This window comes from Giraffa tippelskirchi, chromosome 5 (genome assembly GCF_054371585.1).
Source record: "Giraffa tippelskirchi isolate mGirTip1 chromosome 5, T2T-mGirTip1v1.2.pri, whole genome shotgun sequence".
NCBI lineage: Eukaryota > Metazoa > Chordata > Mammalia > Artiodactyla > Giraffidae > Giraffa > Giraffa tippelskirchi.
In genome coordinates, this window is record NC_137279.1 from 153,997,646 (window position 1) to 154,015,323 (window position 17,678).

At 38.3% G+C, this 17,678-nt stretch overlaps 1 protein-coding gene across 21 annotated transcripts in view; it reads right to left on the bottom strand.

The window, feature by feature from the left end:
• Positions 1–17,678, bottom strand: part of SGIP1 (SH3GL interacting endocytic adaptor 1) — a 233,782-nt gene that overhangs the window by 166,370 nt on the left and 49,734 nt on the right. The window lies entirely within an intron of this gene.

Here is a 17,678-nt window from a genome sequence, read left to right on the forward strand (position 1 = left end):
GCTCTTTTTTGGAACTCTGAATTCAAATTGGTATATCTTTCCTTTTCTCCTTTGCTTGGCCTTGAAGGTTGACAAATCCGGCATATCAATAAATCTGTCCATAGAACATTGAAACACCATTGCTCCACTTTCTCTTCAACAGTTCAGTGAACTAGGAGAGAGTCTAACACTTTCACATTTTGCAGGTGAAGGCACCAAAGGAGAGAGAGGAGGCAAGTGCCTTCTAAGAGACTGTTCAGTGAATCAGGGGCAACATAGGGTATGAGTGTTAGGAACTGTGTATTATTTTACTTTCAGAGTTGTATGCTTTCAAGTGATGCATACATATCCAGTGATTCCATTTGCCTTTAGCTAGTGATATATCTCCTAGCTATAATTTCTCTTCTTTCATCGGGATCATAGTGGGCAGACAGGAACTAGCCATGTAAAGAAATGTAATAGCATGTGACAAAGGAATATGCAGAAGAGAGATACCACTAATCTGCTTGGTGGGAAACAGGTTGTCTTAAGCAAACAGGTGAAACAAACTCAGCTGCAACAGTGCTGGGTTTCCTCTTTAGTTCACCTAATGAAAGAGTGTGTGGGCTCAAAAAATTATGCTTGTAAGTATTTAATCACAAACTGAGGAGTTTATATTTTTATTTGTTAAAATTAGGATCATCAATTTTTGCAAAGGTGAAACTCAATCACTAAATGAAGTCAATCCCAATGGTTGACAACCTTTGGGGTGCATCAGATCAAACTAGGGAACTCATTCAATGCAATTATTGGGGCCCGCTCCACGAGATTCAGTGTAATGGGGTTAATCTGAATTTATAATAATGTTTTAAGGGATTTTAGTGCAAGTAGTTCATAGACCACACTTTGAGAATACTCCTAATTTTTCTTTTACTTTTCAGAACTGATGACTCATCTCTTGCACAAATTCATCTTCAGGCCTTGTCCAAGCCACTTAGACTTTTTGGGCATCCCATTATAATGGGGTGTTTTATTTGAAAAACCATGTATAATTCAAAATACTTATAGGCATACCTGTCTCACCCTCTTCTTGATAACCATTTTTTTTTGGCAGGGTATAAAAAGCCAAGTGTAATTCAGATATTTATGAATCAATTGATGTCAAACACATCAGAGACTTTATATATTAAAGAATCTTATAAAGATGGATAAAGTAAAATTACTTCCTGATCTATATTTTTCATAAATCTGAATTTAAGTTGGGCTTACTTTAAAGTAAGATGTACCTATAGGTTAATACTCATTTTTTCTAGCTTAGTACAAGTGGTTGTCACTCTATTAAGTAAATAAAGAACTGAGGGCTTAAGAATGAAATTTGGAAGGTAAATTATTTCAACATAATCTTAGATTACTCAAGGTGGATCATCTTTTTAGCTTATTTTTAGCTTATTATATGCAAGAATAACTCTAATTGCTTCCTATGTCTCTGACTGGAAAGAGTTAACTTTTTTCCATTGAAACAAATTTTCAAAGCCCTGCATTAAAAAAAAAACAAAAATAAAAAACAAACTTGTGCTCAGTCTGTGAAGTGTGTTTTCCCCTCATTTAATCAAGAACTCATGGGTAAATGCATTTCCCCAGATCTCCCAGAGAACAAAGACACTCCATTCACATTTGTAGGCCTGAGACCTGACCCGTTTTCACACAGCTTACAAGGGCTGTTGGACAGGATAGTCCTTCTATCTTCCCTTGCCAGCTCATCTGGTCACGTCCCATGAGAAAAAATACCTCAGAGCAAAGCCATTCATTTTCAAAGGCAACGTTTCACAAATGTGGTGTCTTATAATATCCATCCTGTTACTTTGAGTCCACTTACTCTCATTCAGAATTTACGAGTTCTTTTAAAATCAAGATGACCTTTTCCCAGATTTCTAGATAACTCACAACCTCTTTTACCTGCCCTACAAGCACTGTAGCGTGGAGAGAGCACTGAATGGACTTGAGGAGACACGGATTCCAATGCTCTTCTCATCACTAACTAGGTGGTCCTTTCTCCTTTCTGTGAGGTGAGGTTCAGAATCCATCATCTTCCTCTCTGAGCTATACTCATGTTTCTCTTTTTCTCTTTGTATAACTCTCCTGATGGCAAAGTAGTTGGTGACTTAACCTTGTTTCTAGTAAGACATCAATTACTGGGAATGCTGCATTCTATCGAGATACACACTGGTCACCAGGTCCCACGCTATCTGCTATAAGCACCCTATACACAGAATGAAGAGTTATCTCTTGAGAACTCATGTGGACTCTCAGGTGCTATTTGGGAAGTGGTTGCTTGCAAGGCAAATTCAACTAAATACAAAAGAATAAGCCAAATTACAATCTACTTGCTTGTCTCTAAAGAACATTCTGTGTCTTCCTTTATTTGGTGAAGTAAAATTGAGTACCAGTCTTCAGTCTTGTTTTTTTAATGTTAAAGTGTTAACTATATCAGGGTCAAACTTACATCTGGTGCTCTGTTGTTACTAAAACAATTGTTCTTCAGTCTTTGGCAGGATACGCAAAATGAAACTCCACTAACTTCGAGTTTTCTAATGAAGAATGTAGAATAGCTTGGCTTGGGCTGAATTGAGGATGTTCCAGGCAAAGCATTTTAAACTTAAGAAAATATATGGACCCTAATTTATGAACTACTTTTATAGAAATAGATGCTTATCATAAAAAAATAGTCTTTATTTATTCTTTGAGTGAAGACTAGCAGGACCTACTAAGAAATACCCTGTTGACAGTTATTATGTGCAATTAAAAGCAATAAAAGTATATTCTAGAATAATAATAATAATAGCTAAGATTAATATTTTCCTATTTACAAGGCACTATTTTAAGAGTTTTATGAATACATGCCATTAAATCTTCTCATAACATGGTGAAGTGATATATTATTATCCCCATTTATATACAAGGACCAGAAATGATAAGTGGTCATTTTTCAAGGTCGCACAACTAGTAAATGTTCAAGCTAGAGTTTAAAAATATAAAGCTTGACTCCAGAGCCTTGACCCTTAAGCCACTATAGTATACTGCCTTAAGGGCTTCCCAGGTGGCATAGTAGTAAAGAATCTTCCTACCAACGCAGAAGATGCAAGAGACGTGGGTTCGATCCCTGGGTTGGGAAGATCCTTTGTTGCAGGAAATGCCAATCCACTCCAGTATTCTTGCCTGGAAAACTCCATGGACAGAGGAGCCTGGCAGGCTACAGTCCATGGGATCACAAAGAGTCTGACATGACTGAGCACACACCCACATTCTGCCTTAAATTAACAAACTGGCAGCTTAAACAGATTGAGCTTTATTAGCCTAAGTAGTGAGATTTACTCTCACATCTTCGATGGAAGGTCTTGAGTTTCTGCCCACTAATAAAAAAAGTAATCATGTCAAGAAAAAAGTTACAAAATAAAATTCTCCAATTATTTCCACACATTTTTTAAGCTTTGGCATCTATGATGGCTTTTCTCCAGGTCACAGTTGACAGATCAAAAGATGTATCAAGCACTATACTAACTGCTGAAGACATAGTAAGAAAAAAAATTCTTGCTGTATATGGAAAGATAGATGATGAGCAAATAAATAATATATCTTGTGTCAGGTAAAGAGAAATGCTATGCATAAGAAAAAACAGATTCAGGTGATGGGGAGTTTTGAGTTTGTCATTGATATTTTATGTGGTATGCTCAAGACAGACCTCTCTGACTAGGTGCTGTGTGAGCCAAGACTTAAAGGAAATAAGAGAATATACATATACCACGTGTTTATCAAGGGATGAGGGTTCCAGTTAAAAGCAGAGCAAGTGCAAAGATCCTGACACTTGAAGGTCCAGGAGCCAACAAGGACCCTAATATGGTGGTAAAAGATAGACGAGGAAGTTGGAGAGATAGTGGGGCTCTAGGTTACACAGGGTATTGTAGGCACTGTTAGGAGCTGATTCTTTCTCTGTGTGAGATGGAAAGCCATTCGAGTGTGTTAAAGAATGATCCACCTCACATTTTTAGAGGATCGCTTTTACTGTCATGTAGAGAATACACAGAAATGGGACCAAGATGAAAACAGAGATGGTAATTAGGAGGCTATTAAAATAACCCATCTGAAGGTAGATTGTTGCTTAGACCAAGGTGAAAGCTTTGGAGATAGCAAGAAGTGATTGTGTTGGGGACATATTCTGACAGGAGAGATAACAACATAGTTGGTTGATTGGATGTGGTATGCAAGAGACAGATAATTCAAGAGTGACTCAAAATTCTTGGTGAGAGCAACTGTAAGAACAAGGTTGGCATTGACTCAGACAGGGAAGAAGAGAGAATGGCCAGTTTATTTGGGTGAGAGTGCTGTCCCAAAAGGCTTTGGTTAAGAAATAACATTTGAATCCAGTTTTGAGTAGGTATTATAACCTTAGGGAAGGATGCCCCAGAGCAGGAATCGATGATTTTTATTTTCATCAGAATGGGTGCCTTGAGCAAAGCCAAGGCAGATAAGAAAACAAGAATGTTGTGAGAACCACAGGTAGTCTGGCAGGACTGGAACAGAAGGTGTGAGACTGGGGAGGCCAGCAGGGCCCAATGAATGAAGAACTTCTCAGATGTGCACTTTATTCTACAGGTCCCTTGTCGTGTGCACAGGATTTGAGAACCATGGTATGGCTGCATAGATTTAAAGTTCTTCTCACAGGACATCTGCCTTCTTCCTGAATTCCATTTGGATATCTCTTTTTAATCCTATATATCTGTTCTTATCTCATATTGCTCTCTTTTTCTATTCTGTGAAATGACTATGTCTACCATTTTACAAAACCTTATAAAAACTCTTGACAATGGGCACTCACATATCCATCAGCTTATGCCTATTATCATATATCTCAATGGATGTCCCCAGGGAACTGACATAAAGCTGAGTTAGTTAAAAAAAATGGGTGAAGCTAAAGACAAGCTGCCTTGAGAAAGGGCATATTGAGTACAGACATGGTGGGAAGAAAGGGCAGTAATAGCTTCTCTCTCTCTCTTTTATTTTTTAAAATAAATTCCAGTTTATTGATTTTTTCTTTTATAGACTGTTCTTTTAAACATTTTAAGTTGAAGTATAGTTGATTTACAATATAGTCTTCACTTTCACTTTTGAAAGAGCACGAAAATAAAAAATGGAAACAACGAAAGTTGGTTAATCTACAAGTAAACATGTGTATGACTTTAGGAACCCCTAAATAGACAAAAGTAAGACCATAAACACTAGAATACTTAAAGAGGAGGAGAAAAAAATTATGCTTTTTCTCTCATTAGGTTTTTATCCAGAAAACACATGCTTACTGGTGTCTCTGGATCAGCAGTGTCCCTTGTAGATGCCCCACAAATTCGCTCTGTTTGTTGTGCTAGATATTTGTTCACCATGAACACATTCCTTGGACCACTGAATTTGTTTGTTGAGTAAAGAGCATGAGATATGCAGTGTTTGGATCTGGGCTTGGTAAGGACTTTGGGTTTCTAGGCAAGTCAGTTTATGTCTTTGCCTCAATAGCCAATAAAAAAGATAAAATAAAAACAACTGCTTTACAAACCTTTCAGAAAGAATGAAGTATAGGAGAGCACTTTATAAAATGCTTCACAAATGGCAATGTACTTTAAATATGTAAATTATATATTTCATAACATAATCAAAGTTTGTGATTGGGTTTTCTTATATCTAGTGGACAGGATCCAATCTTTTTACCACAGTGGTTCCCACATCAGTTGTTCCTCTGCTGCATTTGGGAAGCTTTTTAAAGATACACTCCGAGCCCCTGACCCATTGAAGATATCCTGACTCAGAACTCCAGGGATGGGCCCAGGAATAGAAGCTCCCATGTGACTTGGATGATCAACCAGAATGGAGAACTATTGTTACCTGATATTGGCTATTTTCCAACCCCCAAGTAATGCCCAATATCAGTACACAGCAGGAACTTAAATCTGGTAATGGAGAAAGTTTAAAATGTAAATGTCTCTGCAAGACATAAGATCTTGAAAAAGTCACACTAATTTATAAAGAGCAATGTGATATTTTAGTTAGAGTAGATCTTAGTAGGAGAATAATTCCTAGAAATGACTCTTGAAGCTAAAATTGATCATCGGTTCTTGAATCTTGATTTCTTATAGAAAGGGAAAATGCAAAAGAAATGAAGGAAACATTTCAAAGTGTAACCTAAGATTGAGCCTGGTGGCACTGTGTCTTTCCTATTCCCCCTTTTTATCTTTTTCTCTCTCAATATGCAGCACACACACACATACATAGGATTGGATTCATAACATTTTTCTAGATAGCTAAGTAAATTAGCTCATCAGATTCAAATTATTAACCATTTGAGTACCTGCTATATTCAAAGCCTGCTTTCATGTAGAAAACAAATGTCTGGGATCTTGCTTAAGGGAGAGAAACAAGTACAACTCTCACGATAGTACAGATGAGTGAAGATAACATCCACCAGTTAAAACAGTCCTGCCACCTCGCTCCTCTGTGTACTTCCCTTGTGACCAGCCTGCTACATGGTCAGAATCAGAAGCCAGGGGCCATCAAGTTAATTAGTTATTTTAAGCATCAAGGATAGAGTGAATTCAAAGTAGAGGATGGTTATCAAACCAAGATATACATAGATTAAAATAAACCATTCAGGCTCAGTCTATGAAAGACAAGCATTCCGTAAGGGGTTCCTTTCCGTGAGGAGGCCCTGGACTATATCACCAGATTAGGTAAGGATACAAGTGCAAGCCTCTGTGACAAACATGAGGTCTGAGATAAAAGGGAAAGGGAGTCCAGAGGAGAGGCCAAGAAAGGCTTTTATAGAGGAATTGATACTTGAAATGGACTTTGAAGAATGAAAAAAACATTTAATAAGCAGAGATGGGAGGAACACAGTCCCAGTGGCAGCTTGAGCTTTATTTGGGAAAACATCTTCCCTGCTAGTGAACAGCAGTTCAGTAGTTATTTGGAACATTCAAGTGTGTCCCAACACCCTAGCAGCTTCCCTTCCCCCCAAATAAGACAGAGCTTTTTCAGCTCTAACTGCTGCAGCTGCATGCCAATCACCAGGCAGGACCCGTTGACGCTGCAGCCCTGAACAGGCACCTGGTCTGCCTTGGGGGAATGTGGGAGGGGAGATGAGACAGTCATTCCCCTTGTCTATTTTGTAATCACTGAAGGAGAATTCCTAGAGCCCAGGCTTCAGGTGACACATGGCTACTCTTTCAAGAAGTTTGGCATATGGTCACTGCTCGCTGCTACCAACTGAGAAAAGGGACAAGAAAAAAGGAGGATAGGAAGGGAAGACAAAAAACAAGACCACAGATGGTTTCAGAAGACTCAGAGAGAGGTATTTTTGGAGCTAATTTAGTGATGATGAAGAGTTTGGTCCAGGAGATCTCAGGATGTGGATTAATGTTTGGTGTAGTGATAAAATTAGCTATCAACTCCTTGAGTGTTCACCATATGTGTTGGGTCCACTATCTCTTTACATCCTTGCTCGTTCTCAGTCGTGTCCAACTCTTTGCAACCCCACAGACCATAGCTCACCAGGTTCCTCTGTACTGGAATTTCCCAGGCAAGAATACTGGAGTGGATTGTCATTCGCTCCTCCAAGGGACCTTCTCCACCCAGGGATCCAACCCACATGTCCTGCATCTCCTACACTAGCAGGCAGATTCTTTAACACTGTGCTACTTAGGAAGCCTTCTCTACATCCTTACCCTATAGTCTCATCTCCATTTGACAGATGAGGACACTGTGGTTTGCAAAAGTAAATACTTGCATAGATTCATAAAGCTTTTTTAAAATAGATGAATTAAAAATAGACTGAACCCAATTTACTGACTCTAGAAATCCAGGCTCCTAACCCCATCACAATGGGATCAACCAGTTAGGTTCAGCCATGGGAAGCAGCTTGGTTACAATTATTCCAGTTTACCTAACAGAAAGGTATTCTCCTTCCTCCTCAACTTCACTGATTGCAAATTGATACATTCTCCATTGGAGCCTCCTTTTCAAGAAGGAAAATGCTAATGCTAATACAGTACCTCCTTCCTTGTCAACAATTTTCAAACAGTAATTATCTTCATGACTCCAGAGGGACCCAATCCCACGTCCCACCTCCATCTTGTTACCTTTTATTCTCATTTTTTTACCTGCTGCTGCAATACACTAGTCAATACTGGCTGCCTTTGCATCTCGGCACCTTCACACCCAGCTCACGTCCGCGTGATCCCAGGAAGAAAAGTTCTGAAGTGAAGTAAGTTGCACACTGCTCATGGTGTAAGGATAAAGCTGCCACTGTCGGAGGGAAGCCTAGATCCATGTAGAGCCCAGGTCACTGGTAACAAAGACAAACTCGATCTCTAGTTTTCTTTCCAAGACACCCGGATGATGGGTAGTTTCCATTTAAGCTTTAAACACACAACACATATTTTATTTTCTTGGAGGTTTGTCAGAATCTAACCATAGATAGAAAATAAAGCCTTTGATACGATTTCACCACAGAATACATAGGCATCAGGCATGAATCATTCAGTTTCTACAGTGTTAGAAATGAAAGGACACTAGGAATCAGACTGACCTGGTTTTCCATTTCCACAGGGGAACACTGAGGCCCGACAGCCTGGTATAACTTACACGAGGACCCACACTGAGCCACACGCCGGTTGTTGACACATATGGGTCTGAGAGAATAGAAAATTACTAAATCTGAAGTATGGCTACTTGGGTCCAGTTTTGAGGTTTTGAACTACAGTTTTTAAGTGGTTCACTTCTAAAACAACTGTAAGTAGAGGTATGTTTGGGGTATGTCTTCAAGTATATGTAAGGCCAACTTTAATCTAAGAATGAGAAAGTTGGTCAAGTGAAATTGGGTGTTTTCAATGCACTTTATGGACTTGGAGGGTTCAGAATGTGCCACCCAGAGGGATGGGATAGGGAGGGAAGAGAGAGGGGGGTTCAGGATGGGGAACACATGTACACCCATGGCTGATTCATGTCAATGTATGGCAAAACCACTATAATATTGTAAAGTAGTTAGCCTCCAATTAAAATAAATAAATTAAAAAATATTGCTTTGGCATTATGATTATTTTGAGCTGAAGGCACTTGAAAAAGAACAGATGCAGGAAGAGATCTCTGACTGCTCCCTTTCTACCTAGAAGGAGGTCATAAAATTTCCCATGAGAAAGGTGTACTCCCTGTACCAGGAAGAGAAGCACATTCTTATCACCAGACACTGGGCACTGACACCAAAAGGGACCTGTACAAATAAACCTGCTGAAATCATCCTTATCTTACATTGTTTCCCCCATTTATTTCCTAGTCACTGTCACACAATTTACTGCCCCCATCCCAAGACCCTTTTGTCTTGTCACATCTTCCCAACTTAATGTTCTTTATGTTAAAAAGTTTATAAATTTGGGAGCCTACTGTCTTCTTCAGGTTTTCATTTTCCTTTTGAAGATTCCTGTGTACATGTGAAAATATTAAATAAATGTATATGCTTTTCTCCTCTTAATCTGCCTCATGTCAGTTTAGTTCTTAGGGCAGTCACAGAACCTAAAGGGGGAGAAGGAAGTTTTTCCTCCTCTACAAACTGTAGCTAAGACTTTAGGCTGTTCTTTCATCACTATCAGTCTTATGGGAAATTCACACATGATCTAGTATAAGACCTCTCACCCTCTTTACAACACTCTCTAAATTCCCAGAAGATCTTCCCTCTTAACCCCATAAACCATATATGAACCAAGACACACGTTCTTAACCCCATGAACCATATATGAACCAAGATACCTGGTCTTATCCCCATGAACCATATATAGACACACGTCTTCTAAGCAGAAGGTCAAAATGACACATCATGTGATTAGGACTACAGAGAGGATGTACCTTTCAAGTGTTCTGTGAATTGCAACTCTATACACTCTTCTCTCAGAAGACATCGTTTTGCTCCATGGCTCTCAAAGTACATGTTTGCACACATTTTGACAGGATATAAAGTTAAATCAGAGAAGGCAATGGCACCCCACTCCAGTACTCTTGCCTGGAAAATCCCATGGACGGAGGAACCTGGTAGGCTGCAGTCCATGGGGTTGCTAAGAGTCGGACACGACTGAGCGACTTCACTTTCACTTTTCCCCTTCATGCACTGGAGAAGGAAATGGCAACCCACTCCAGTACTCTTGCCTGGAGAACCCCAGGGTCGGCGGAGCCTGGTGGGCTACCGTCTTCTATGGGGTCGCACAGAGTCGGACACGACTGAAGCGAGTTAGCAGTAGCAGTAGCAGCGAAGTTAAATCTATTTTAGAAAGGAAAGACATTTAAAATAAATAGCTAACACCATGGCTTCATGAAAGAAAAAAATATCATATCCCAAAGATTGGAAGGACACAATCTTTAAATAAAAGTTTTGAACAAGGGTGGTTGGCAACCTTAAACACAAACATACACACACACAACACTGTCTTAATTTTGATCACTTCACTGTGACTTGCAGCAGTCTGCAGCCTGGTATTTGAAAACTATATATGTAAGCAATGGGAGCCATTAAATGTGCTCAGTGGAGAGTACCAAGAATAGACTTGTTAAAGAAAGACTTGATGACAAAGACTATAAGTTAAGGAGTGAAAGGACAAGGTTACAAATCCCCATGTGCTGCATATGAAGCAAACTGTACTCTCCTCTTAAAGAATTAAAAACAGTCTAATCATTCTAATAGATGTATACTGTGTTGTGCTGTGCTCAGTCATTTAAGTCATATCTGACTCTCTGCAACCCGTGAACTGTAGCCTGCCAGGATCCTCTCTCTACTGAATTTTGCAGGCAAGAATATTGGAGTGGGTTGCCATTTCCTGTTCCAGGGGACCTTCCCCACCCAGGGATCAAACCCATGTCTCCTGCTTTGGCAGGTGGATACTTTACCACTGTGCCACCTAGGAAGCCCTAGATGTATTCTATATGGGTCTAATTAAAGACCAAGAATGTATATAATGCAGCGCTATATTAGGTGATGAGTAAACTATGAGAAAGACTTGGAGATAAGCACACCTAAGACTTCCCTGGTGGCTCAGAGGTTAAAGCATCTGCCTCCAATGCAGGAGACCTGGGTTCGATCCCTGGGTCGGGAAGATCCCCTGGAGAAGGAAATGGCAACCCACTCCAGTATTCTTGCCTGGAGAATCCCACGGATGGAGGAGCCTGGTAGGCTACAGTCCATGGGGTTGCAAAGAGTCGGACACGACTGAGCGACTTCACTTCACTTCAAGTCGGGAAGATGTGAAAGGGGAGAGAGGATGGAGAGAATGGGAAGGGTGGGGTCATTATCCCAGAGACTAGATAGCCATTTGCTAAACCAGTTTCCTCTTCCTTGTGGACCACAACTAAGTTACATTTCCAAAAGTCTCTTGCAATTTGATGTGTTTTGTGATGCAACAAAACTTGAGTGGAAGTGATACTGGGTACTCCCAAGTGAGAGGGCAGAGAAATGGTTGTGCCTCTCCCAGCTACATACAGAGGACTCTGAAGACCTAGAGCCATAAGATGGCAAAAACTTAGGTCTCTGATTGAATGCATCAGATACTCCTCACCTACCAGGAATACCCATTATGGGAATGAGAAGACACATTAGATAGTGTGAAGCCACCATAATGTCTGAGTTTGTTTGTTATACCAGCTAGCATTACCATAAAAATAATGTATCTGATGATCATGCCTAAGTTCTAAAGAAAAGAACAGCTTTATTGAGATATAGTTTATATACAGTAAGTTTCCAAGCCAATGATTTTTAGTATGTTCTCAGACTTGTGCAGTCATCACAGCTACCTAATTCTAGAGCATTTTAATCACTTCACAAAGAAATCCTATACCCATTAGCAGTCTCCTCCCATTTCCATCCAACCCTTCCAGTCCTAGACAGTTACTTATCTTCCTCTTTCTACAGATTTTCCTATTCTGGACACTTCGTATAAATGGGATAATACAATATTTGGTCTTTTGTGGTATTCCCCCTTACTTAGAACAGTGTTTTCAAGGTTCATCCATGCAGCATGTATCAGTTCTTCATTCTTTTTATTGCTGAATAACACCCCACTGTATGGATATATCATATTGTACACTTCCATTTGTTAACCAAGCTTTTCTTGTCTTTGCTGTAAGAACTTTAAAATATCCTATCATCATACTGAGGAGGTGATTCATTCATCTAGAGGATGCACACACACATTCAAAGCCCTGTGGGTTACAACTATCAATACTTTGCCAAAAAATGGCTTATTTGACTTAAAATCACTCAAAAAATTAGTCATTCAGAAAAATTGAAATTGCTGTTAGAGTGATAACATACACAGCACCTTAAAGTGGAAAAAAAAAAAACCCAAGGGGAAAGCACATAGTTTTATACCTTTTAATTCAAGAACTCTAAGAAAAAAATAATATACTGCAGGAAAACAGTTTGGCAGCAGCCTCCGTGAGGATACATTTTGGGGAGGAACCCAAAGAACTAAAGCTAATGTCAACACAAAGCAATTAAGTAGAAATTAGGTATTGCTGGGTCAGGAAAAAAAGTTCATTAAAGGAATCATGTCTCAATGTTTTTCTAAAGATAAATCCCAGCTTAGTCTAAAAAATCATTAAATCTTAATGACAGAGTCAATTTGTTGCTGGTGTCTACAAATGAAATATTAACATATTTCTGTAGCCTGGAAGTTTAGAATTGTGATTTTCTTTCCACGGTAGAGAAGTTGAATTTCTGGGAAGATTTATAATACTGGAGAAAAACTGCAAGACAGAAAAATGCTGCTTCTGTATTCGCTCTCTTTAGGTCATCAGGAGGACATTCACAAAGAAAGAATTGACTCTGCAGGAATTACATTCATATGATAGACACTTATCAAGCACTCCTTGTTTCCTGGGCCCTACTGAGGTGCTGGGAATACAGAGCCATAGAGACATTGGCTTGGTTATTACAACAGAATGTAGTAAGATCTGTAGAGAGTCATGGATAAAGGGGAAACTTGGAGAGAATGACTAATTCTGACTGAACGCCTTGTCTCAATGGCAAATATATTGTGTACAGTCTTGGGATGAGTAATTAGCTATGTGAGGAGAACAAGGACATTCTGGGTAGTGGGAATGAAATCCACAAAGATTTGGAGTCATGATAAGTCATGAAAAGTTTAGGAAAAAGTGAAACGAGAGTTATGCAAGGCAGAATTACTGGGAATACAGAAGTAGGTTGAAAACTAGTTTGGGTTCAATCTATAGAGCTCATGAGTTTAGATTTTGTTCTTTAGCCAGCTGGGAACTAGCAGATTTTTCTAAAATAGTTAACGTGGTTGGGTTATTTTTGAAGTTTTACTATAAAAACATATACACACAAAAGAATAAGATACGAATTGTGGTTGATTACCACATGCATATCAACCACTTGGCAATTGTCAAGATTTTTCCACTTTTGCTTTATTTAAATGGAGGATTTTAAAGCAAGCCACCCACCTGATTTCATCTCACTCCTACATCTTTACATGAAAATATGTTCTTATCAATCCACTTCCACATCTAACTAAAATAATAATATTGTACTGGAATAATTTAATCATTTATGGACTTAAATGTTCTTATAAATATCTTTTTATAGTAGGTTTGCTCAAATGAGAGCCCCCATTAATTTCCTATGTTGCCTAAGTTGCAAGGATTCTTAAAAATCTTAGTTTAGAACACTACTTCTTCCCACTCTCTTTCATCCCTATGCCATTGACTTACTAAGAAACCTGATATAAAGTTCTGAAGTGTGTCCCACATACTGGATTTATCTGTTTGCTTCCTTATTGGTGTAACTTAATTCTCCACTATTTCTTATAACTGGCAGTTTACTCTGAAAGGCCTAAGTAGATTCAGCCTCAATTTTTTGTAAGAAAAGTGTACTTTATAGGAGGTACTGCATAATTTATATTGTACCCCACTGGGAAGCACTTAATATCAAGTTGTCCCACTCACAGTGATATTAACAATGAAGATCAGATTTGCTTCCAAGATGACTTCACCTAGGTCTGTGTGGAAGACGGGACTATGGTGAAGTCACTCTGGTAGCAGGGAGATCAGGTATTACTGCATTATAGGAGCAATGAAGTAAACATGAGGCAGGAAACAGAGATAAGCAGAGAGAATGCCATAATGGACAAGTAATTTTGGAGTAGAATCATTGGAAGACTGGAAATACATTAATATTATAAATTTGGATGGGGGATGGAAATAGGGTCAAGTGAGCAAGTGGTGAGGACAAAAGAATGTAAGCTCCATGATAGCAAAACGCTGTGTGTATGTTGCCCAATACTAAATTCCTAATGCTTAGCACTGTGCCTGGCACACAGTAGGTATTTGATAAATACGTGTTAAGTCCATATATGACTGTATTGTTGGATGGACAGATAGGTGGATAGAGGTGTGGAAGCTACTAAAATAAAAAATTAGTTGGGTGTTCACAGTACTGCTAGTAGCTGGGGAGATAATACAAAACATCCTTCATATTTAACTTGCCTTCAGTATATTTGTCTATTGATTATTATACATCAGGAAAATGCTTAACACTGTAAGGTATATCTCAAATTGTATAAACCAGGAATGTAAAAAAAAAGATCCAAGTGAATCTAAATTTACTCCATGGGATTCATATTTGGATTTTAGGAATGTAGGAATGAACTTTGTGATTATTTGTGGGCCTCAAATCATAAAAAAGTTTTAGGAAGTTCCCAGGATGATGACCATCTGAGAATTTATGCATCTGTACCAATTGCATTTAACATATAAAGTTAAGTATTAAAAAATCATAATTTATTAGAAAAATAATGATCTGGTTCCTTGAAAGTCAGTAAGTCTCTAGCCAAGCTAAGAAAAAAAGAGAGATGACACAAATTGCTAATATCAAAAATAAAAATGGAGACATTACTTTTAATGTAATTGAAGACTTTAAAAGTATGACAAAAAACATTATGGCAACAGATTAGATAATCTATATGGAATGTACCAATTCTTTGAAAGGCACAATTTGCCAAAACCCATACAAGAATAAATAGAAGATGTGACATGTTTATATCTATAAAGGAATTTTAGTCAATAAACTAATACTCTTCCAAAGCATCAGGTTCAGATGGGTTCACTGGTAAATTCTACCAAACATTTAAGGAAGAAATTATACCAATTATCTATAATTTTTTCCAGAAAAGAGAAATATAGGGAATATTTTCTAACTCATTCTATGAGATCAGGATTACCCTACTACTAAAATAAGACAAAAGCATTCCATAAAAAGAAAACTGCAGATCAATATCTCTCATGTACATAGATTAAAAAATTGTTAACAAAATATTAGCAAATTGAATTCAACAATGTATACAAAGAATTATACACTGTGATCAAGTGGGATTTATCCTAGGTATATAGTCTGGTTTAACATTCAAAAATCAATTAATGCAATCACATCAACAGGCTAAAGAAGAAAAATCACATGATCACATCAATAGACATAGGAAAAACATAAGACAAGAAAGGAAATAAAAGATATACAGACTGTGAAGGAAGAAATGAAACTTTGTTCACAGATGACATGATCATCTTTGTAGAAAGTCTGAAAAAAATTAGCAAAAATCTCCTGGAACTAGTAAGTGATTACAGACAGTTTGCAGAATATAAAGTTGATATGCAAATATAAATAACTTTCCTTTATGCTAGCACTGAAAATGTGGAAATAAAACACAGCATCATTTCCAACAAATAAAATAGGTATAAATCTAATGAACTGGTATAAGAACTATATGAGCGGAATTAGGAACTCTGGTAAAGATGCTTACTCCTTGGAAGGAATGTTATGACCAACCTAGACAGCATAGTAAAAAGCAGACACATCACTTTGTCAACAAAGGTCCATCTAGTCAAGGCTATGGTTTTTCCAGTGGTCATGTATGGATGTGAGAGTTGGACTATAAAGAAAGCTGAGCGCCAAAGAATTGATGCTTTTGAACTGTGGTGTTGGAGAAGACTCTTGAGAGTCCCTTGGACTGCAAGGAGATCCACCCAGTCCATCCTAAAGGAGATCAGCCCTGGGTGTTCATTGGATGGACTGATGTTGAAGCTGAAACTCCAATACTTTGGCCACCTGATGCAAAGAGCTGACTCATTGGAAAAGACCCTGATGCCAGGAAAGATTGAGGGCAGGAGGAGAAGGCGACGACAGAGATGGTTGGATGGCATCACCGACTCGATGGACATGGGTTTGGGTGGACTCTGGGAGTTTGTGATGGACAGGGAGGCCTGATGTGCTGCAGTTCATGGGGTTGCAAAGAGTCGGACATGACCGAGTGACTGAACTGAACTGAATAGAAAACATGTACACCCATGGTGGATTCATGTCAATGTACGGCAAAACAAACACAATATTGTAAAGTTAAAAAACAGAAAATAAACTAATTTAAGCAATTAAAAAAAAAGATATCAGAGAATAATTAGAGAGATATTCCATGTACATGAATAGGAAAAACCCAGTTCTTCCCAACTTGATCTTTAGATTCAATGCAATCTCAATAAAAATTCTAGCAAGTTACTTTGTAGATATCTAGAAACTGATTCTAAGGTTTATGGAGAGGCAAAAAACCTGGAATAGCACAGTATTTAAGGGCAAGAACAAAATTAGAGGACTGATACTACCATTCAAGAAGATAGAGAGGCCAGAAATAGAATCACTTAAATACAGTCAATTATCTTTGTCAAAGCAGCAAAGGAAATACAGTGAAGCAAAGATTGTCTTTAGGTGACCTTGGGTATGGTGACGAATTTTTACAAATAACCATACAGGCATCATCCATGAAAGAAATAGCTAACAAGCTGGAATTCATTAAAGTTAAAAACTTCTGTCCTGCAAAAGATAATATCAAGAAAATGAGAAGACAAACCATAGACTGGTAGAAAATGTGTGCAAAAGATAATCTGATAAAGAACTGTTATTCAAAATAAACCCCCCAAAACCTTTTAAAGCTCAGTGTGGATGAACCTAGAACCCATTATACAGAGTGAAGTAAGTCAGAAAGAGAAAAACAAATATTGTATAATAAAGTATACATATGGAATCTAGAAAGATGGTATTGATGAACCTACTTGCAGGGCAGGAAAGAAGGCACAAACATAAAGAATAGACTTTTGGACACAGTGGGGGAAGGAGAGGATGGAATGATTTGAGAAACATGTGCATTGCCATATATAAAATAGATAGCCAGTGGGAATTTGCTGTATGATGTAGGGAAACCAAATCCAGTGCTCTGTGACAACCTAGAGGGGTGGGCTCTGCGGGGGAGATGGGAGGGAGGTTCAAGAGAAGGGGACATATGTATACCTATGGCTGATTCATGTTGATGTATGGCAGATAATTGCAATATTGTAATTATCCTCCAATTAAAAATAAAATAAAATAAAAATTCTCACTGATAAAAAATAAAATGCAAAACACAACTGAAAGACCAAAGACATGAACAAACACTTCACCAAAGATATATAGGTGACAAGTGAAAATGAAAATTGGTCACACTGTCGTGTCTGATTCTTTGTAATCCCGTGGACTGTAGCCTGCCTGGCTCCTCTGTCCATGGAATTCTCCAGGCAAGAATACTGGTGTGGGTTGGCATTTCCTTCTC